The sequence below is a fragment of the Microcaecilia unicolor genome, chromosome 1, assembly GCF_901765095.1.
Source record: "Microcaecilia unicolor chromosome 1, aMicUni1.1, whole genome shotgun sequence".
In the NCBI taxonomy this organism is placed as follows: Eukaryota; Metazoa; Chordata; class Amphibia; order Gymnophiona; family Siphonopidae; genus Microcaecilia; species Microcaecilia unicolor.
In genome coordinates, this window is record NC_044031.1 from 529,207,762 (window position 1) to 529,231,043 (window position 23,282).

Genomic DNA, 23,282 nt, shown 5'->3' on the forward strand with positions numbered 1-23,282 from the left:
CAATGTTCTGTTGGCTCTTCTGGTATGTAAGTTGGAGGCACTGTGGCTGCACCCTTTTATGCGGATGATATAACTACCTTTATTCCTTGAGATGCAGGTATTTCATCAATAACAGTTAAGATTAAACAGGCGTTGAACTGCTTAAGGTCATGGGCAAGGTTGGTTGAATTGAAAGTAAACCCAGAAAATACTAAATTTTTGATTCAGTCATCCACGTAAATTGTGTTCTGTCAGTAATGTTGTAATTGATGGGGTCATTTATAAGATTGAATCACAGTTGAAAATATTAGGGGTGATTCTAGATCAGGGCTGTCCAGGTCGGTTTTTCAGAATGTCCCCAATAAATATGCATAAGATCTATTTGTATACAATGGAGGCATTGCATACAAATAGATCTCATGCATATTCATTGGGGAAATTCTGAAAACCCGACTGGATTGCGGTCCTCAAGAACTGATGTTGGACAACCCTGTTCTAGATAGTGCACTTTCCTTTGAACCTCATGTTCAAATATTGTCCACTAAGGTGTTTATATTACTGTGGAGATTAAGATGTTAGATCATGTTTTATCACTGAAATGTTTCGTCTGCTAGTACAGACACTTTTGTTGCACATTTAGACTACTGTAATATTATTTTTGTAGGCTGTACTGAAGCCATTCGGAAACGAGTTGAAATATTACAAAATATAGTGGCTCGTTTAATCTATAAAGTTTACAGATTTGAGGGTGCCAAACGCTTTCTTTTAAATCTTCATTGGTTGCCAACTGAAGCATGCTTTGTTTTTAAGTTATGTTGCTTGGTTTTTTGAATCATTGATGGCTTAGCCCTGCCATATATGCTTTCTCTACTTGAATTACTTTGTAAGAACAATGTTACTAGCTCAAGACAGCATTTGAGTTTGCAATTTCCTTCGCCCTGTACCTTTTACCTGCCAAGCCGCCAAGTTGTGGAATAAATTACCAAAATGTACGTGAAGGTTTGGAAAGCTTTAAAAACTTGGCTATTTCAGAAGTTGGTATTGCTTAAATAGTTGTATGTGATAGGTTATGACTTGATTATCCTATTGGATGTTATTATAAAGCGATATTCCTTATATTGTTGCAATTCTAGGATTATATTCCTATTTTATCTCTTATTGTGAGCTGCATATACCAGTTTTGGTATATGCAGCATTTAAGCATTGAATGTAATGTAAAGGCTCATGTGGTTGAGCCCATTCCACCAGGGGATGAAGGGAAGGGATTCTATTCCAGGTACTTCGTTGTCCCAAAGAAGACAGGGAGTATGCATCCCATCCTAGACTAAGGGCTATGAATAAATTCCTGATCAAAGAAAGTTCAGGGTGGTTTCCTTGGGGACCCTTCTCCCAATGATTTAGGCTCAAGATTGGCTATGTTCTCTGGACTTAAAGGATGTCTACACTCATATCCCGATACTTCCAGGCCTCAGGAAGTATCTCAGATTTCTGGTGGTAACACATCACTTTCAGTACCGTATGTTGCCATTTGGCCTTGCGTCAGCACCAAGGATTTTCACCAAATGTCTAGTGGTAGTCGCAGTATTGCTACTACTGGGAGTCCATGTGGATGACTGGCTGTTGAAGAGCATATTGAAGCATGGTGCTCAGGAGTCCAGAGCTACAAGGGTTTGTTTTAAACTACCCCAAGTCTCATCTGCTTTCAGTTCAGCAATTGAAGCTCATTGGAGCCCTGCTAGACACACACAGCATGCATGTGCCTTTCTCCCTGTGCTAAGGGCGGACACTAGTCACATTCACCACTCGGATTTGAGCCAGCTAGCAGGTCACAGCTCGGCAGGTGTTGAGGTTACTAGGCCACATGGCTTCCACTATGCATGTCACTCCCTTGTCACATCTTCACATAAGAGCCGTCCAATGGACTCTAGCTTCCCAGTGGTATCAGGCCTCTGGGAACTTGATGGACGTCATCCAGGTAACGCCGGAGTTGGTTCAGTCTCTTCTCTGATGAACAGTTCATTTTAATTTGACTGTGGGACTTCCATTCCAAATTCCTCAGCTCCAGACATTGCTGATGATAGATGCATCTCACCTAGGGTGGGGAGCTCACTTGGATGTGCTTCACACTCAAGGTGCTTGGTCATCTTGGGATACAAATCTTCACATCAACCTTTTGGAGCTACGGACAATCTGCAGTGCTCTAAAGGCTTTCAGAGATTGGCTTTTCAACCAGATTTTACCAATTCTAATGTACAGCCAGGTTGCAATGTATTGCCTGGATTGGCCGCTGTCGTGGACAAGATGCTGGGCTCGATGGACCCTTGGTCTTTTCCCAGTATGGCATTACTTATGTACTTATGTACTTAAGCAAGAGGATATTGGATTATACCTTCTGTGTCAGGAGGCTGTCCAGATGTGGCAATGGGCTGTCCAGAACAGGATAGTTCTTAGACCCATGTACCTGGCGGGCAAATCCAAAAGCCTGGCCAACAGACTGAGTGGTCACTTAGCATGGGCATTGCCCATGAAATCTTCTGAGTGTGGGGCACCCCTTTGGTGGATCTCTTTGCCACTCCATTCAATCACAATGTCCTTCATTACTGTTCCAGGCTCAGGCACATGACAGACTAGCGTCAGATGCCTTCCTCCTCCATTGGGGGCATGACCTTCTGTTTGAATATCCTCCCATCCCTCTCATGGGTAAGACTTTGCTGAAACTCAGGCAAGACTGGGGAACCATGATCATAGTAGCCCCATATTGGCATAGACAGATCTGGTTCCCTCTTCTTCTGGAGTTATCTTCTAAAGAACCTTGGAGATAGGAACATTTTCTGAACCTCATAATGCAGAACGAGGGATTTCTTCTACATCCCAACCTCCAATCCCTGACCCTCACAGCCTGGATGTTGAGAGCTTATCATTCCTTCTTTGCATCTTCCTGAGGGTGTCTCCAGGGTCTTGCTGGCTTCCGGGAAAGATTCCACCAAGAGGTTTTATTCTTTCAAATGGAGAAGATTTGCTATCTGGTGTGAGGGTAAGGCTCTAGATCCTCTTTCTTGCCCTACACAGACCCTGCCTGAATATCTTCTGCACCTCAGTGAGTCTGGTCTTAAGACCAACTCCGTAAGGGTTCACCTCAGTGCAATTAGTACTTACTATCACCGTGTGGAAGGTAAGCCCCTCTCTGGACACCCTCTAGTTGTTTGCTTCATGAGAGGTTTGCTGTTGACCAGGCCCCCTGTCAAACCTCTGCCTGTGTCATGGGATCTCAACATCATCCTCACCCAGCTGAAGAAATCTCCTTTCGAACCATTTGACTACTGTCCTCTGAAGTACTTGGCCTGGAAGATCTTGTTTTTGGTGACTGTTACTTCAGCTCACAGTCAGTGAACTTCAGGCATTAGTAGCAGACCCACCTTACACAAAATTTCATCATAACAGAGTAGTTCTCCACACGCACCGTAAGTTCCTGCCTAAGGTTATGTCGGAGTTCCATCTGAATCAGTCTGTTGTCCATCCAACATTTTTTCCTAAGACTCAAGCTCATCCTGGTGAAAATGCACTGCACACCTTGGACTGCAAGCAAGCATTGGTCTTTTACCTGGAGCAGACCAGGGTCTATAAACAGTCCACTCAGCTTTTTATTTCTTTTTATCACAACAGAATGGGGGGGGGGGGGGGGGGGTCACCATTGGGAAACACACAATCTCAAATTGGCTGGCAGATTGCTTATCTTTCACTTATGCTGAAGCTGGGCTGACTTTTGAGGGTCATGTCAAGGCTCATAGTGTCAGAGCCTTGGTGACGTCGGTAAACCACTTGAGATCAGCCTCTATAGAAGAAATTTGCAAGTCTGCAACGTGGTCTTCAGTCCACACATTCACATCTCATTATTACCTTGAGCAAGATAACTGATGTGATAGTCAGTTTGGACAGATAGCTCTGCAGAATTTGTTTGGGAGTTTGGACAGATAGCTCTGCAGAATTTGTTTGGGGTCTAGAATCCCTCCTAGGCCCATTTTGTTCTGTTCAAGCCTGCACTCTCACACGGTTTGTATACAGTTTCAGGTTATTTAATATTTTGAACTCACTGTTGTGAGTTCCAGTTGTCCTACTGTTGTTGTTTTATGAGCCTAGTAGCTAGGGATTTCCACAAGTGAGAATTGTCTGGCCTGCTTGTCCTGGAGAAAGTGAAGGTACTTACCTGTTGCAGGTATTCTCCAAGCACAGCAGGCCATCAATTCTCACATACCCTCCCACTTCCCCCTGCAGTTGTTTTGTATAGCTATTTTACTGTACTGATGGTCCCACGCTCTTGTGGCAGGAAGGAAGGCACTCGCGCATGCGTGGTGGGGGTGCTGTTGTATGTTCTTAAAGTTATACCACTCTATAAAAGTGTTCCACACCAGGTGACATGGATGACTTCACCCACATGTGAGAACTGATGGCCTACTGTCCTAGGAGAACACCTGCTACACGTAAGTGTCTTCGCTTTACTGACAATTAAGTGCTTGTCAACTCCAATAATAAGCTGTTATTGCCTAATTTACTAATTAGTTTATGTGTGAATCTGAGATCCGCACCCACATTTGGGTGACCTATACCATATAGGTACTGCATTCCATTGAGTGGCAGATGGCATGGGAGTACCCATACCATCTGCTTAATATGTACTCACTAGCTAACTGAGTTGACGCAGGGGCACTTAGTGCCTTCTAATTAGGAGTTGGTAAGTGCTCCTGCATTAACTCTATGCCGGTACTGCGTTCTAATGACAACATTTGCACATGACCTGCAATAAATATATATTTAAACATTCCTAAATGTGCTGTGTTAAACCTGGGCATAGCGCTTGATAAAATCTCGCATTACCACACCTTAAGCCGAGATTTTAGTGCATTTTAGTAAAAGGGCCCTGAAAATATTTATAATTGTTTTGAAAGGAACTCTACAGAGGTTTTATTTTCTGGATGTTTTCTAACTCCATGAATGAATTAGAGGAAAACTGAAGTGGTTCTGGAGAGCACTAGTTGGAGTCTGTATTTAGCAGCTATACATTTGTATTGGCACTTGAATTTTTCATTTATAAGATGCTATAAAAAAAAAAGGCTGATACAACGAATACAGCAAATACTGACTGAATAACAAAGTCAAAATTGAGGAATGCTGCTCCTCTCTACTAAACACTTGATTTTAACATTCTTTTGAGGATCCTTCTTAAACATGGGCATCCTTTGCCTGCCCGTCTGAGCTATAAGTACCCATCCCGTTCAGCTCTCTTTTTTCTCTGTCACTAAGTCTGCAGGTGAGACCTCCTGGGGTTTCTTTTCTTTTGTTGCAAATTTTTGAGCAGCCCGCATTTGTGTTTTACCATGTTGCTTATTTTAGAAGCACTATTTGAGTTTTAAACATCAATAAATCAGCATTTAGATGTTCACATGGCATGAACATCTAAAGCCTGATTTTACAAAGCCAGAATATGAACATCTATAACCTAAAAACATCCACATGGTAAGGGGGCATGGTCTGGGCATGTTGTAGGTGGGTCAAGGCAGGCCCAAAATGTAGACATTCATTCCTAAAATGTAGACATTCATTCCCCATTGCAGAAGGGTAATGAATGTCTATGTTCAAAAGAATGTCAGATTTAGACCTGCTACCTGGTTTGTCTAGGTTTCAGAATTGTGCTCCAACTGAGCTGCACTCCACTGGATGGCTTCGGGGAAATCACCTCCTTACTCTCCCTGTGATTGCTCTCTGCACCAAAATGGAAGCATGCAAGGGATACCAGGATCTGAGACAGCTTTGGGAACATTGAATGTCTATGTTTCTGAAATGGCTAAGGTAAATGTTTATGTCCAGATGCATAAAGATTTATGTTGCTGTTTCACAACATAAAGTCTGCGTGCCAGCACGTGAACATTTTGACATTCATGTCTATAAAATAGATGTTCATGCCCAACGTAACCAGCACGTGAATGCATATTTAGCTATGCATTTTAGAACAGGCTCCACAATGGCAGATCTTATTTTCAACTTCTAGTGAAACTTAAAATGTCCCAACCTGATTTGATTGTCCTTTCTAAAGTTCAACTCTATATTGCAGCCACTTTTCAAAGGGAAATTTTGCACATTATTTACCTTTGAAAATCAGCATCTGAGGGAGTAAGTGGTATAGTACAGGTGTCCATAAAAACACCCCCCCCCCCTCACTGATGGGCCGATAATCAGAAGCAAACACGAGTGCTAGAGGCCAGTAGCACCATACTAGTGTCTGTGTTTGCACCCACCCGATGATCACAGCTAGTGAGCGTGTGTAATAATGCACTTGCCGGCTCTGAACGCTAATTGCATGGAAATGTATGCAAACAAGGGTCTCCCGATTCATCCCTCATGATGAGTGGGCAGCGCACCAAACAAGGGCTCTGCTACCACTGGGAACCTTACGCCAGCTAGGAGCTGGCGTTAGGGTTTGCTAGCAAGGAAGGAATGAGGGAGACCCACTGAAGAGGTTTGACAGGTCCGGGATTTTCTCCCGGACCTGTCAAACCTAAGACTGCAACCCTAAAACACAAGACCTGGAGGTCCGGTGGACCTCCAGGCTCCCCACCCCCAAAGAACAAAAACCCTGGTGGTCTAGTGGGACCGCTAGCTTCCCTCCCTCCCACCTCCCCCACCAAACAAATACGCCCCGGTGGTCCATTGGGACTGCTATCTATCCACCCCCTCCCACCAGCAGCCTACCTCATGGTCATGCTAGTGGGAGGAGTGAGGGACTAGCAGTTCCTCACTCCTTTTCGGGTGCCTTCCCAAAATGGTGGCATCCCACCCTGCCCGGTGCATCTTGGGATGTGCCGGGCGGTTCTTAACCCATATATGGAAGTTTAGCCCCGCCCAGGTTTTGTGCTTTGGGGGGGCCGGACCTCCAGATTTTGTGTTTGGGGGGGAGCGGGCTTAGGTTTGACAGGAGAAAATCCCGGACCTGTCAAACCTCTTCTGCTGTTTGACAGATCAGGGCTTTTGACAGCCCGGACCTGTCAAACAACTTTTGTGAGAGGATTGTGCCTTGGTCGCATGCCCAGGTACAATCCTCCCGGAGAAGTACCCCTATGATCAGAGCTAATAGCGCTCATAAATTTGCTTGCTATTAGCTTTGATTACAGGGGAGTTATAGTCCCGCGCTGTTCTGACGCTATTTTTAGAGCGCTGTTTGGAATAGCGCAGGGCTTCTGACCATCGGCCCATGAGGTTGCAGGTTAGCCACCTTACAGCAGGTGGTGATAAACCTATATGTCAGAGGCTGAGTGAGAGGGATGGGGCTCAGGCTGGGAGGTGGTTAAACGCCCTGGAGAGATGGGGACTCTGAGGCAAGAGGTCTCCAGGAGAGAGAGAGAGAAGCTGCAAGGGAAAGTACCCGCCCTAAAGTGTGGCTGAACTGAAGTACCTGTGGGGGAAAGTCCCAGAGAAGTGGAGAATGGCCCTTGCTCTGAGGCTTGCACCCTGTATAAGCCCAGGGAGTGCATGAAAGAGTAACCAAAGACTGCAAAAGTAAAAGAATGCCTTTATTTATCTGTGAAGACCCAGGTCCAGAGTGCCCTGTTTGGAGCCAGGCCTGGATTTATGAGTAACTGGAACTATATTGAAGAAGCTTGAGGCGTTGAGAGAGAAGGGAGTAATGGTGATTGTTGCCAAGGACAAAGTGAGCCTGTGAGAAGAACAGACTGCATTGCTTTAATTATTTTCCACCACCCCTCCGAAGGGACACCACCTTGTAAGTGGTGGAGGGGCTTCCGTGTTTCAATGACTCAGAGGGCTATGCTTAGGGTTCCCATATCAGACAGGCCTCTGAGGAGAAACCAGACAAAGAGTGTCCCAACCTGGAGGATCCAAGATGACGTTGAGGGAGGACGTACGCTAGTTGAGTTCCCGTTTTACACCAAAATGCCTGAAGAAGAAGGCGTGCTCCCCAGAGAATGGGGAAGAGAAAAGGCAAAGCCATGATGTTTCCCTCCTCGAACATGGCTGGGGTTCCCACCACTTCTCAGTCTATTTTGGAGAGATTCGGGGTCATAACGTCAGGGATATCGGTTCCTGCTTCGGGGAACAGCAAGGCTTTATTGCCGAATCTCAGTGGAGAGGGAGTGACTTTGAGTCCCCCTGTTGGCACGACCCCTCCAAGACCCGGAAACAGTATTGCTTCGCTATGGAGGTCAATAATGGAAACGCCCGAAGTGGATTAGGATTTTCACGTGACCCGAGGAGGTCCTGGCGCAGCATCGACTCGGACAATAAACCAACTGGGGGATTGGAGAGTGAGCTCTTCCCCCCAAAGATATCTGGAGCGGTTTCTGTGGAGAAATTGGACTTGGTGAAGCCAATAATGTCATAATGTCATAATGGACGTACTATAGGAACTGCAGTAGAATGTGAATAACTCTCTTCTTCAGATGTTTAAAATTTTTCACTATGTGAGTTAAAGAATTTATATTAATACCTATCTAACAAAGTGGAAGTCCAAGATATAAAAATAGAGACTTTGATTACGGAAATGGCTTCTCTATGTAAATCAGACAATTTGGTAATGAAGAATAGTTATCTTTCTTGTAAAAATTGGAATTTCTGGAGAACCAATTAAGGGAAAAAAACTTAAGAATGATAAATTTACCTATAATATCCTATATATCAGCTACTGAATTCTTGAAGAAATATTTCTCTGATACTTTGCTAATACCTTCTGATAGCCACCTATTGGCGACTAAAATTATATTTCCTTTATAAATCTTCTTTATCAGAGAAAAGAGATGTAAGTTTAACCGACATTTTGGAAAATTCAGAAGTTATAGATAGAGTTATATTATTAGTGACTTTCGTCTTTGATTTAGATAGGAACAATGTTTTGAAATTGTATTTCCGATACATGGTTGATAGTTTTTTGGGTTCCAAGATGCATATATTTCCTGACACATCAAGGGAATCGCAGACTGGGAGGTGTGAAGTCTTGGCTTTTAAGCCAGGAATCATTGCCCTAGGTGGGACCTTCCTAGTGCGATTCCCTTGTAAGTGTTTTATTTCCTTATTACTTATTTGTTTGAACCTAAGAAATTATAAGAGTTTGTGGAAACAGATGAAGAATGCTCTGCAGCAACTTCCTTCAGTTACCACTGTACCGGCTGCAATGACCGATTAACCTTCCTCCCTCAGAAAATGTGAAGTGTAAGATTAACCTGAGTTTTTCTTATTTTCTTTAAGATTGTTTTCCTGATCTTGGATCTTCCAATTGTGGACAATTATGTAAATATATATTGTTGAGAGAAAATGTTTTCCTTTTTATATTAATTTCTGTATTTCCTTACATTTATGTGATAAATGTGAATGTAATTAAGTAAAATGATAAATAAATAAAATAATTATTTTCCACCAATAAAGTTTTCTTTTGACTTTATAATGAACTCTGCTTGTGAGGTTTCCTTAGATCATGTTACCACACAGCAGTTCAAAAATATATGTACTGAAAGCAGTTATGTACCATGCATCTTCTGTTTGTGCGGGTGGCTGAGCATGGGCAGTGCAGCAGGCATGCATCTGAACATTGCATTTACTCACATATCTACTCTCCCAGCCTAAGCATAAACCAGGGAATGCCTCTTTTTAACCTGGTTAAAATTATGCTCATTGTGGGAGCCTGCATGTATTTTTGGCTGGGCAGAGAAAGGCAATTCTGAGGCAAATAAAAATCACCATGCAAACTGCTGTTTACTTGGGTAAATGCCTTTGATAATTGTCTTCCACATATATGTAATGTTTAGCATCTACATAGATGATTAAAAATAAAATCTGTCTACTTGTTTTAGATATTCATGAACAATGCCCTTGATCTTAGGGATAAGTAAGATAGCTGTGCTGCTGTGAAAGATATCTATTATTATTATTAACATTTGTATAGCGCTACAGACGCATGCAGCGCTGAACACCTGACATAGAGAGACAGTCCCTGCTCAATAGAGCTTACAATCTAAAAATATAATACAGACAGACAAGACAAATTAAGGGTAAGGGAAGTACTGGGTGAGAAGGAACAAGGGGAGGCAATTGAGTAGTGGCTAGGAGCCAAAAGCAGTGGTGAAAAGTTGGGTTTTCAGCATAGATTTGAAAACAGGTAGAGATGGAGCTAGACGTACAGGCTCAGGAAGTCTATTCCAGGCATAAGGTGCCGCGAGGGAAAAGGAACGAAGCCTGGAGTTAGCAGAGGAGGAGAAGGGGGACGACAAGAGAGATTTGTCCAGAAAGAAATTCTAAATATGGAAACAGCACTCACCTGGTACTCTATTGCAGAACTGAAGTTCTTCCAGACAGCATGCATCTGCAGGAAATTTATAGCTGTCATTAAGCAAAGAAATAGCATAAGCTAATAGGATAAAAAGTTCAAGGTGAAACATTATAAGTATGTGTGTTTTTGTTTCCAACACAAATTATTTTTACTGTTTATACAGTGGTGGAAATAAGTATTTGATCCCTTGCTGATTTTGTAAGTTTGCCCACTGACAAAGACATGAGCAGCCCATAATTGAAGGGTAGGTTATTGGTAACAGTGAGAGATAGCACATCACAAATTAAATCCGGAAAATCACATTGTGGAAAGTATATGAATTTATTTGCATTCTGCAGAGGGAAATAAGTATTTAATCCCTTTGGCAAACAAGACCTAATACTTGGTGGCAAAACCCTTGTTGGCAAGCACAGCGGTCAGACGTCTTCTGTAGTTGATGATGAGGTTTGCACACATGTCAGGAGGAATTTTGGTCCACTCCTCTTTGCAGATCATCTCTAAATCATTAAGAGTTCTGGGCTGTCGCTTGGCAACTCGCAGCTTCAGCTCCCTCCATAAGTTTTCAATGGGATTAAGGTCTGGTGACTGGCTAGGCCACTCCATGACCCTAATGTGCTTCTTCCTGAGCCACTCCTTTGTTGCCTTGGCTGTATGTTTTGGGTCATTGTCGTGCTGGAAGACCCAGCCACGACCCATTTTTAAGGCCCTGGCGGAGGGAAGGAGGTTGTCACTCAGAATTGTACGGTACATGGCCCCATCCATTCTCCCATTGATGCGGTGAAGTAGTCCTGTGCCCTTAGCAGAGAAACACCCCCAAAACATAACATTTCCACCTCCATGCTTGACAGTGGGGACGGTGTTCTTTGGGTCATAGGCAGCATTTCTCTTCCTCCAAACACGGCGAGTTGAGTTCATGCCAAAGAGCTCAATTTTGTCTCATCTGACCACAGCACCTTCTCCCAATCACTCTCGGCATCATCCAGGTGTTCACTGGCAAACTTCAGACGGGCCGTCACATGTGCCTTCCGGAGCAGGGGGACCTTGCGGGCACTGCAGGATTGCAATCCGTTATGTCGTAATGTGTTACCAATGGTTTTCGTGGTGACAGTGGTCCCAGCTGCCTTGAGATCATTGACAAGTTCCCCCCTTGTAGTTGTAGGCTGATTTCTAACCTTCCTCATGATCAAGGATACCCTACGAGGTGAGATTTTGCGTGGAGCCCCAGATTTTTGTCGATTGACAGTCATTTTGTACTTCTTCCATTTTCTTACTATGGCACCAACAGTTGTCTCCTTCTCGCCCAGCGTCTTACTGATGGTTTTGTAGCCCATTCCAGCCTTGTGCAGGTGTATGATCTTGTCCCTGACATCCTTAGACAGCTCCTTGCTCTTGGCCATTTTGTAGAGGTTAGAGTCTGACTGATTCACTGAGTCTGTGGACAGGTGTCTTTCATACAGGTGACCATTGCCGACAGCTGTCTGTCATGCAGGTAACGAGTTGATTTGGAGCATCTACCTGGTCTGTAGGGGCCAGATCTCTTACTGGTTGGTGGGGGATCAAATACTTATTTCCCTCTGCAGAATGCAAATAAATTCATATACTTTCCACAATGTGATTTTCCGGATTTAATTTGTGATGTGCTATCTCTCACTGTTACCAATAACCTACCCTTCAATTATGGGCTGCTCATGTCTTTGTCAGTGGGCAAACTTACAAAATCAGCAAGGGATCAAATACTTATTTCCACCACTGTATATCAGGAAACCCTTCCAGTTTACAAACTGAATTAAAATTGCAGTTATAGCATGGAGAAATGTGGATGAACATTTTTTTTGCTATAAATTAACAATAATAGGGGCATGTACATGGCAAACATTTTCAAGTAGGTTTACATTCAATTTGCTTTTCTCCCCAATTTTAGGGACTTTTTTTTTCTTGTTTCACACATTTTTCAGAATCTGTAACAGCTTCTTGGCAAACAGCAGATGTAAGTAAGTATATCACCACTGACAGAGAGGAAAGAGAGCATAACAATCATTAGAAATTTTAGTGGAGGGACCCGGAGGGATAACCAAGGTCATTCTTTCCTTCACAAAATTCCATGAGCGAGCTAACAAATAAAAAACCAGGATCATTACCCCTTACCCCTTCCTGCCTACCAAGCCCATTAGCAAGTTCATATCTGGTTGTATCTGCCCATGCATCCTTTCAGCCTCATGTAATTTTCTCAAGGTTAGCTACCATGTCCATTTTCCTTCTCCAGTGTCCAAGACAGGACAGTGTCTTAGTCTTCCAGAAATAAGTTTTGTGAGCCTGATTGCATGAACCATAGTAACATAGTAAATGACGGCAGATAAAGACCTGTATGGTCCATCCAGTCTGCCCAACAAGATAAACTCATTTTACATGGTATGTGATACTTTATATGTATACCCGAGTTTGATTTTCCTTTCTTTTCTCAGGGCACAGACCGTAGAAGTCTGCCCAGTACTGTTCTTGTACTAAGTTCTGAAGCTAACGTCGAAGCCCCTTAAAATTTACACTCCAGCCCATCCCTATCTATTCAGTCATGATCAGGGCATAGACTGTAGAATTCTGCCCAGCTCCCGTTTTGTTTCCCAATTACTGGCATTGCCACCCAGTCACCGCTAAGATTCCACGGAACCATTCCTTCTAAACAGGATTCCTTTGTGTTTATCCCATACATGTTTGAATTCCATTACCGTTTTCATCTCCACCACCTCCTGCGGGAGGGCATTCCACATATCCACCACCCTCTCTGTGAAAAAATGCTTCCTGGCATTAGTCCTGAGTCTGCCCCCCTTCAACCTCAATTCATGTCCTCAAGTTCTATCGCCTTCAAGTCTCCAGAAAAGTTTCATTTGCGGATTAATACTTTTCAAATATTTGAACGTCTGTATCATATCTCCCCTGTTTCTCCTTTCCTCCAAGGTATACATGTTCAGGTCAGCAAGTCTCTCGTACGGTTTGCAACGCAAATCCCATACCATTTTTGTAGCTTTTCTTTGCACCGCTTCCAGTCTTTTTACATCTTTAGCAAGATGCGGCCTCCAAAACTGAACACAGTACTTCAAGTGGAGCCTCACCAACGACTTGTAGAGGGGCATCAACACCTCCTTTCTTCTGCTGGTTATGCCCCTCTCTACGCAGCCTAGCATCCTTCTGGCCACGGTCGTCGCCTTGTCGCATTTTTCTTCACCTTCAGATCCTCGGACACCAACACCCCAAGGTCTCTGTTCTGAGTCCAGCTTACTAATCTCTCCCCTCCTATCTGGTATCTCTCTTTTGGGTTTCTGCACCCCAAGTGTATCACTCTACACTTCCTGGCATTAAATTTTAACTTCAAAGTACTCCTTACACAAATATACCTTGTACACATATTATTTTATTATATATTCTTTGTGTATACTTTATGCGAAACAATTACATATAATCCCAAACATTTTATCGCAGCACTCCTTACATCCACCCCACACGCGCTCACAATCAATCCATACTTCACTATAATTCATTCAGTCCCATCAACTTAACATAGAACACTGCTAGCACCAGTCCGATCAGTTCTACAAGATCCAGAACCTTCACAGGTGTGGCAACCTCCCTGCCACAACATTTGCAATGCAACAATGTCCAAAAAGTCAATGTGAAGTAGGTGGCAAAACCACCATATGTGAGAGTACGAACTCCTCCACTCCCCGAGTCAAGGGCTATTGATTGGCTATCAATTGGCAGCTTTGCTGTATCTGGCTGGATGATGGCTACTGCGACAAAGCTAAATTTTCCTTCACCAACACATCCTTAACCACCGCTGGTCCAATTCTTTCTGCATCGGCTAGGGCATGACTGGTTAAGCCAGTATTCATGCTTAACCAACCATGGCTTAATGGGTAAAGCTAGGGCTGCTGCTTATGTGGTCTAATTTGCCCTTTAAGCCTGGTTAGTTAAGTTCCAAATATTGGGACTTAACTGGGTACACCCCTGGAATGGTGCTACCTGGCATTTTCAGTGGTGATAACCCTGTTAAATGCTTCTGAAAATAACTAATTACCTACCAAGACACACATTAACCAGTAAGGAGGCATTCCTGGCCAGTTAACTCACTCTGAAGATCAGCCGGCCTGCATATAGAGTTGCATGTATTTACTGTTATAGCATATGGCCAGCACACCCGCTAAGGGCACATATGGGGGAAATTACTTAATAAACCAGCCACATGACACTCCTTTGTATTCTAATGCCCCCCTGCTCTCTATTTCTTTCAATGGAAGTAAAATCCGGACAGACTCAATCTATCCTCTTTTTTTCTGGAGCCATATGGTAACCCTAAATAAAGGTCCTGTGGAATATTACAGGGGAGGTGCTGGAACAAATATATCAAACAAGGAAGGACCATTTTTAAAAGACCAATAAGTGCATCCATTCCAACGGTTCTTTCTTAATCTCCAGACCAAAGGTTAGGAATAACCTGCATCCTTAAATACTTAAATTCCTCCCTCGCCATTTTAAATTTTGTCAGAAACAAGGGACTGACTGGAAAGATTATTGTCTTGGATAGTTTCACTAGGCTACCTGATACTGCAGTGTACTGCTTAAAACACTGAAGAGGCATGGGTGCCTGCTTGGAGACATTGCTAAGATACAACACATCATTGGCATAGGGAGCTATTTTTAGGAGTACTGCAGTCTTGAGAACCTCTCAGCTCCAGGGCTTTCCAGTATTATGCCAAGGGCTTCAAGACAAAATTTAAAATGTAAAGGAGACAAAAGTCAAACCTGCCTTGTCTTTGTGAGGGTAGAAAAAAGGCAAACACATTTCCGTTGATAATAACTTGCACCTGAAGAGTCAGATATGAGGCCACCACCAATGCTACAAATGAGGGAAGAATTCCAATCCTTGGGAGCCCCATGAACAAAAATCGCTAGAGTTGCAGATTAAATGCCTTTTCAGTGGCCAAAGATGAGTTTGGGCCAGACTTTCCAGTTCATTTAGTCTTATATGTAATGTTAAACAAACATACATCCCGGTGGAGGTTGTGGAGTTGAGGACTGTTCCAGAATTTTAAAAGGCATGGGATAAGCATGTGGGATCGCTTAGGAAAAGGAAGAGTTAGGGGTTACAGAGGATGGGCAGACTGGATGGGTCATATGGCCTTTATCTGCTGTCATGTTTCTTTGTTTCTATTAGTGGACAGTCATCTTTAAATTAACCCACTCAGGTCTGCATGTACTAACAAAGACATCAGCCCCCCCATTCACAACTCTAAAACCTTGGCCAGGATTTGTGTACTCCTGATAATGAAGGAAATGGAGTGGTATGACCCACAATCAAGAGGGTCCATTCCTGGCTTATTTAACACCATAATCACTGCATCATATAACAAGAGTATGGAAGCTCCAGAGCATCAAAAGTAATTCAACAATTCCACAAAAATAAGAGCCAAGATCTTGCAAAACATCTTGTAGAATTCAAACTAGTAGCCATCTGAAACACGACTTTTCCCTGATAATAACAACATAGTATCCTTCAGCATCTCCTTTGTGCAGATATGGTATGAGAGGCAAACCGCTTGTTCTACACTCAATTTGGATAACTCTACCCTATCCAAAAAAGACCTGACCACCTCATCAAAGGTATTCACTTGTTCAGTGTAAAAATTCTTGAAGTACTCCCTGAAAATACCACAGGTTTGCCCTGTGGAATGACAGAGCCTGCTTCCCCCATTCTAATTCACAGGACCAGCCTGGCCTCCTGTTGCTTGTGCATCATTTTTGCCAGGAGAAATCTTGGCTTATCGCCATATTCATAGAAAGGCTGCCTTCTGAAAGCTAATGCTTTTTTAACCTAACCAGTCCGCACAGCCATCAATTCACTCCACACCTGGATCAGTTTGTGCAGCACCCTCAAGAAATGGCCCATCTTATGTTGGGCCTCCAATTCCTGTATATGTCTAAGCTGATATTTTGTTGGTGTGGGAGGCATGTCTATGAGCGGAAAGTAGATGTGCCCTACGCTAATCTGGTAGCACAGGTATATTGTCATATGCTGCTCAATTAGCATGGTAGTAGTGCGGGAGCCCTTACCACCTAGTAAATAGATGGCGATAGGAGCTCCCGTGGTAATGGTCATGTGCTAATTGGGAAATTAACGCATGGCCATTACAGGAAAATATATAAATGCGGCCATTTTACTGCCACACTAAAAGTGGCCACAGTGTGCGGTAAACCCACACACTACAAACAGAACTGGCCACTTTTGTGCATTGCTTACTAAAAGGGGCCCTTAGTGTTTATGAAAAAGATATGTCTTCATTTGCCTTCGAAAAAGATAATAAGGAGGTGTTAACCAGATAATAAGAGGAAGCAAATTCCAAATTTTAACAGAGTAAAAACAAAATGAACTTTCTAAAAATCATTTTACTCTTAGACTTGAAACTGATGGGAAACAGAGAAGACCTTGATTAAATTTTCAATGAAACAAAACTATTCAAAGCTGTTAAAACACATGTGGATTATGAGAAATTGCAGGAAAACCTTAGGAAACTGAAAATTGGGCATCCAAATGACAGATGAAAATGAATGTGGACAATTGCAAAGTGACGCACATTGGGAAGAATAATCCAAATCATAGCTGCTTGATGTTAGGTTTCATGTTAGGAGTCACCACCCAAGAAAAAGATCTAGATGTCATCTTGGACAATACTTTGATATTTTATGCTCGGTGAGCGATGGTGGCCAAAAAAGCAAGTGGAATGCTAGGAATTATTAGGAAAGGGATAGAAAATAAGATAAAGAATATTATAATGCTTTTCTATTGCTCCATGAGGCAACTTTACCTCAAGTATTGTATGCAGTTCTGGTCACTGTAACTAAAAAAAAACCATAGCAGAATGAGAAAAGGTTCAAATAAGGGCAAACAAAATGATTAAGGAGATGGAACTCCTCTAATATGAGGAAAAGCTTAAAAGTTTAGGAGTTTTCAGCTTGGAGAACAGAGGGCTGGGGTGGGGTGGGGGGGGAATGATACAGGTCTACAAAATCCCGAGTGGAGTAGAATGGGTAAACTCTTTCAAAAAGTACAAAGACTAGTGAACACTCCATAAAGTTACATGGTAATACTATTATAACAAATAGAAGAAAATATTTTTTCACTTAACAATAGTTAAAGCTCTCGAACTGATTTTTGAGGAATGTGGTAACAGTAGTTGGTGTATCTGGGTTTAAAAAAGGTTTAGACAAGTTCCTAGAAGAAAAGTCCATAATATGCTATTAAGATAAATATAGGGAAAGCCACTACTTATCCCTTGAATTAGTAGCATGGGATTCTACTTGAAGACAGAAGAACAAACCCTCACAGTCAACAAGGCAAACACAAACACAACAAGATGACTAAAAATAATACCCAGATGATGTGAAAGTAGAAAACGTTTATTAGCATCCAAGACTTGACAACAGAACGTGTTTCGCCAGATTAGTCTGGATCAGGAGACTAAAAACAAGCAAATAACACGCACTTTAATAAATAAACTAAATACATAGAGGGACTGTGCAAACACTTAGGGGGTCTTTTACTAAAGCTTAGCTTGAGTTATCTGCAGCAGGGCCCACTTTATTCCTGTAGGCCCTGCTGTAGATAACTCGTTCTAAGCTTTAGTAGAAGACCCCTTAGTAAGATTCTAAATAATTCATCACATCTAAAATTATAAATAAAACTCCAATTTAAAACAAAAAGGAATAAAGTCTCAAATTATAAACATATATATTACTGATACATAGCAAAATGTGTCCCACCACAAAGTAAAACGACACATGGCAACCCATGTATATAATAGTACTGCTATGACATAAAGCTAATGAAACAAGACATGATTGAACATGCATAATATATTACTGCTAAGTCATAAACAGAAATAATTATCCACATAAAGAAGAAAGCTACCTTGAGGGGATGTTATAAGGTCCGTCTGGAATCAAATGTGTCAATAGAAACACTGTATAAGAAAGTAAAGAAAATTGTTTTCGTGTCTAAATAAATAATGAATCAAGTGTGAATAAAAAATGTAACTTTGTGAAACAAAGTATGAGGCCACATTAGTTTGGTGTTGCACATGTACTATTAAAGCAGTGTACACGGCAAAGGTGGCGTTAGACATGTAAAGAAGGATAAGTGGGGAAAGTGGAACCTGAGGAGGAAAATAGCTGGGGAAGGGGGGTTTCATGCCTGGGTGAAGAATAAGGCCTTATGATGGGGGAAATCTGAACCAAAAATTCTAAATAAGATATTTAGAATTTTGCAGAATTTTCAATTATTGTGCTCATAATTTTAAATTATATTTTGCAAGAATTTCATCAGGTGTATATTTTCAATGGGTAGAATCAAGGAGTACAAATACCACACTGCCTTGGTGTTTAAGTACAAAAGCAGAACTGGTCAAAAAGTCTGAATCCTTACTTGGCAGCTCTGATTCAAAGAGGTGAAAAATTCTGAAGTTGTGAACAAAGGCTCATGGTGGTGGAGAGGGTGGTGAACGCTTGGAATGCCCTCCCGTGGGAGGTGGTGGAGATGAAAACAGTAACGGAATTCAAGCATGCGTGGGACAGGCATAAAGGAATCCTGTGCAGAAGGAATGGATCCACAGAAGCTTAGCTGAAATTGGGTGGCGGGGGGAAGAGGGGTTGGTGGCTGAGAGGCTAGGATGGGGGAGGGCAGACTTATACGGGGTCTGTGCCGGAGCCGGTGATGGGAGGCGGGACTGGTGGTTGGGAGGCGGGAAATACTGCTGCACAGACTTATACGGTCAGTGCCCTGAAAAAGACAGGTACAAATCAAGGTAAGGTATACACATATGAGTTTATCGTGGGCAGACTAGATGGACCGTGCAGGTCTTTTTCTGCCGTCATCTACTATGTTACTATGTTACTATGTGTCAGAATTTCAGGATTGTGTTCAGTAAGTTGAGCTGAAAGAAAAACTAGAAAGAGGAACTATTCCTCCCCTCAAATCTTATACTGTGAATATGGTATCTTGTCTGCTCTTTTTCCCTTTCTCATGTATACTTCAAACTACTTGAACTCTGGGTTTACTTTCACTCTCTAACAATTAAGGATCCTTTATGCTTGTCCCATGTTCTATTAAACTCATCATCGATTCCCCCCCCCCCCCCCTGTGGAAGCATTCTCCTGGGGCAAGAGTGTAATCCATATCTGTCTTATTAGTCTGTCAAGGGAAACATTATTTCAAGAAGAACTATTGTGTGTTTCTTTTTAGCCTGTTTGTTACAACCAATAATTTCTTGTTCTTCGAGAAAGAATTAACAGAGTACATTCTAAACATTACAGCAGACATTCTGTAAACTACTAAAAAGCATTTGGTGTTGAGTAAATGAATCATCGTTTCCAAATAGAAAGCTAAACAGATATATTATGTGTGACTGTCTATGAATCATGCTTTGACTTTCTAATTCCAAATTAAAATCAGTGATGTAAATCAATATTTGTAGTGCTTTCAATATTTATTGAGAAACCCTCTGAATCCTCTGCATAACTGAACAATAATGCAGTGCACATTTGCTGAGAAAATATGAACATATTTTTTAGTACTTTGGGGGAAAGGGGGTTTTCCCTTTTAAAAAAAAAAAGTCCTCAAAGTAGAACATTTCAATAATGTGTATAAAAGCTGTGCATCCAGGCACTCATATATAATGTGTAATACATCATCACTGTATTAAATCTTTGTGATTGATTTGTATGCGGTCAGAAGGAAAAGAGCTGCTTTACATATCTGGTAGATGAAGAATGCACTGAGCGAGGCTCTGATGGAGAGGCACTGTAATACATCAAAAGGCTGGATTATATGTTTAAGTAGTGAATCTATGCATTTCAGTGGGTTTAAAATATTCCCAGAACAGTGTATGAATAATAGATCTATCATATTGTCATTTCAAATTCTGTGTTGTTATTTTTGAATGATAAACAAAGCTATTATATTATGAATGCAATTTTAGACATTGTGGGCTATATATAGATGATATATTAGATTTAAACACGTAAAGCGGCATATACAGTGGGGGAAATAAGTATTTGATCCCTTGCTGATTTTGTAAGTTTGCCCACTGACAAAGACATGAGCAGCCCATAATTGAAGGGTAGGTTATTGGTAACAGTGAGAGATAGCACATCACAAATTAAATCCGGAAAATCACATTGTGGAAAGTATATGAATTTATTTGCATTCTGCAGAGGGAAATAAGTATTTGATCCCCCACCAACCAGTAAGAGATCTGGCCCCTACAGACCAGGTAGATGCTCCAAATCAACTCGTTACCTGCATGACAGACAGCTGTCGGCAATGGTCACCTGTATGAAAGACACCTGTCCACAGACTCAGTGAATCAGTCAGACTCTAACCTCTACAAAATGGCCAAGAGCAAGGAGCTGTCTAAGGATGTCAGGGACAAGATCATACACCTGCACAAGGCTGGAATGGGCTACAAAACCATCAGTAAGACGCTGGGCGAGAAGGAGACAACTGTTGGTGCCATAGTAAGAAAATGGAAGAAGTACAAAATGACTGTCAATCGACAAAGATCTGGGGCTCCACGCAAAATCTCACCTCGTGGGGTATCCTTGATCATGAGGAAGGTTAGAAATCAGCCTACAACTACAAGGGGGGAACTTGTCAATGATCTCAAGGCAGCTGGGACCACTGTCACCACGAAAACCATTGGTAACACATTACGACATAACGGATTGCAATCCTGCAGTGCCCGCAAGGTCCCCCTGCTCCGGAAGGCACATGTGACGGCCCGTCTGAAGTTTGCCAGTGAACACCTGGATGATGCCGAGAGTGATTGGGAGAAGGTGCTGTGGTCAGATGAGACAAAAATTGAGCTCTTTGGCATGAACTCAACTCGCCGTGTTTGGAGGAAGAGAAATGCTGCCTATGACCCAAAGAACACCGTCCCCACTGTCAAGCATGGAGGTGGAAATGTTATGTTTTGGGGGTGTTTCTCTGCTAAGGGCACAGGACTACTTCACCGCATCAATGGGAGAATGGATGGGGCCATGTACCGTACAATTCTGAGTGACAACCTCCTTCCCTCCGCCAGGGCCTTAAAAATGGGTCGTGGCTGGGTCTTCCAGCACGACAATGACCCAAAACATACAGCCAAGGCAACAAAGGAGTGGCTCAGGAAGAAGCACATTAGGGTCATGGAGTGGCCTAGCCAGTCACCAGACCTTAATCCCATTGAAAACTTATGGAGGGAGCTGAAGCTGCGAGTTGCCAAGCGACAGCCCAGAACTCTTAATGATTTAGAGATGATCTGCAAAGAGGAGTGGACCAAAATTCCTCCTGACATGTGTGCAAACCTCATCATCAACTACAGAAGACGTCTGACCGCTGTGCTTGCCAACAAGGGTTTTGCCACCAAGTATTAGGTCTTGTTTGCCAGAGGGATTAAATACTTATTTCCCTCTGCAGAATGCAAATAAATTCATATACTTTCCACAATGTGATTTTCCGGATTTAATTTGTGATGTGCTATCTCTCACTGTTACCAATAACCTACCCTTCAATTATGGGCTGCTCATGTCTTTGTCAGTGGGCAAACTTACAAAATCAGCAAGGGATCAAATACTTATTTCCCCCACTGTATGTATAAATAGCAATTTTTGAAAAGCCACTCATATGTATATACTGACATATGCAGAGAGCTCAAGAGTGAGTGTTCTGGGTAGTCCTTCAAAATTTACATGTATTCCTATTTTAGAATGACAATAGACTTGTATTGTGCAAACCTCCTCCCAGGCATTTGTACTGTTGATTAACTTTTTGTTTGGACCTGAGCTTTGGAGGAGAGCATGATGGGAGAGATGTGCTTATCTCTCAGATGTTCAAAGCCACTTCAAAATGCCAAAGGTTTGATTGTTCGGAGGATGGTTGCATGAGTAGCATGTGGGCCCTTACATCCTACTAAATAGGAGGCAGTAAGAGCTTAGGTGGTCATGGCCGCACACTAATTTGGAAATTAATTTCGTGATTGATATTCTTTTGGTTAATTTGTTATTTCAAAATGAGTCATCTTACTGCTTGGATATTTTTACCAATTGTTTTGTATTTTTGTTATAGTTCTCTTATTGTAATTTGTTTTAAAAGTTTGATGTAAGCCACATTGAATCCGAACTTGTGTGGGATTATGCAGGATACAAATGCCATGAATAAATACATAAAGAAAGAAAGAAAGAATTTTGGATTTAGCTCATGCCTTTTCAGTAGTAGCTTAAGGCAAGTTACATCAAGTATTGCCCTGTCCCCCGTGGGCTTACAGTCTAAGCTTGTACTTGAGGCAATGGAGGGTTAATTGAGGCAGTGGAGCAGAGGAGTAGCCTAGTGGTTAGTGCAGTGGACTTTGATCCTGGGGAACTGAGTTCAATTCCCACTGCAGCTCCTTGTGACTCTGGGCAAGTCACTTAACCCTCCATTGCCCCTGGTACAAAATAAGTACCTGAATATACGTAAACCACCTTGAATTTAGTCGCAAAACCCACAGGCACAATATGTCAAGTCCCATTTCCCTTTCCCTTAATTAACTTGCTCAAGGTAAATAGGGGACAATTCTACAACTGGGCACCTTCATTTAGGTGTGCAGAGGGAGCCTATTCTATAACAGCATCTGGACACCCAGCTTCTACTATAAAATACTAGCGTAACCCTATATCAGCGTCCCTAACATTTATGCACACACAGCCATATAATTGGTGTAACTGTGGCCACAAAAATTTGGCAGACATGTTCATAACTTACAGTAAGTTACATGTATAGCTGGGAGCTCCACCTGTGTCCCACCCATGCTCCACCAATGTATTCTGCCCCCTTGCAATTAGACACTATGGGGTCATTTAACTAAGCTGTGCTAAAAAGTGGCCGGTGATAGCTATAGTGCATAGGTTTCCCGCA

At 42.3% G+C, this 23,282-nt stretch overlaps 1 protein-coding gene and 1 long non-coding RNA gene across 2 annotated transcripts in view; one reads left to right on the forward strand and one right to left on the reverse strand.

Annotated features, from left to right (window-relative positions):
* Positions 1-23,282, forward strand: part of RALYL (RALY RNA binding protein like) — an 815,331-nt gene that overhangs the window by 31,131 nt on the left and 760,918 nt on the right. The window lies entirely within an intron of this gene.
* Positions 1-23,282, reverse strand: part of LOC115478585 — a 50,152-nt gene that overhangs the window by 9,187 nt on the left and 17,683 nt on the right. The window contains exon 2 of the long non-coding RNA XR_003943549.1: positions 10,295-10,339. This is a non-coding gene — a long non-coding RNA (uncharacterized LOC115478585). The remainder of the gene's footprint in view (positions 1-10,294; positions 10,340-23,282) is intronic.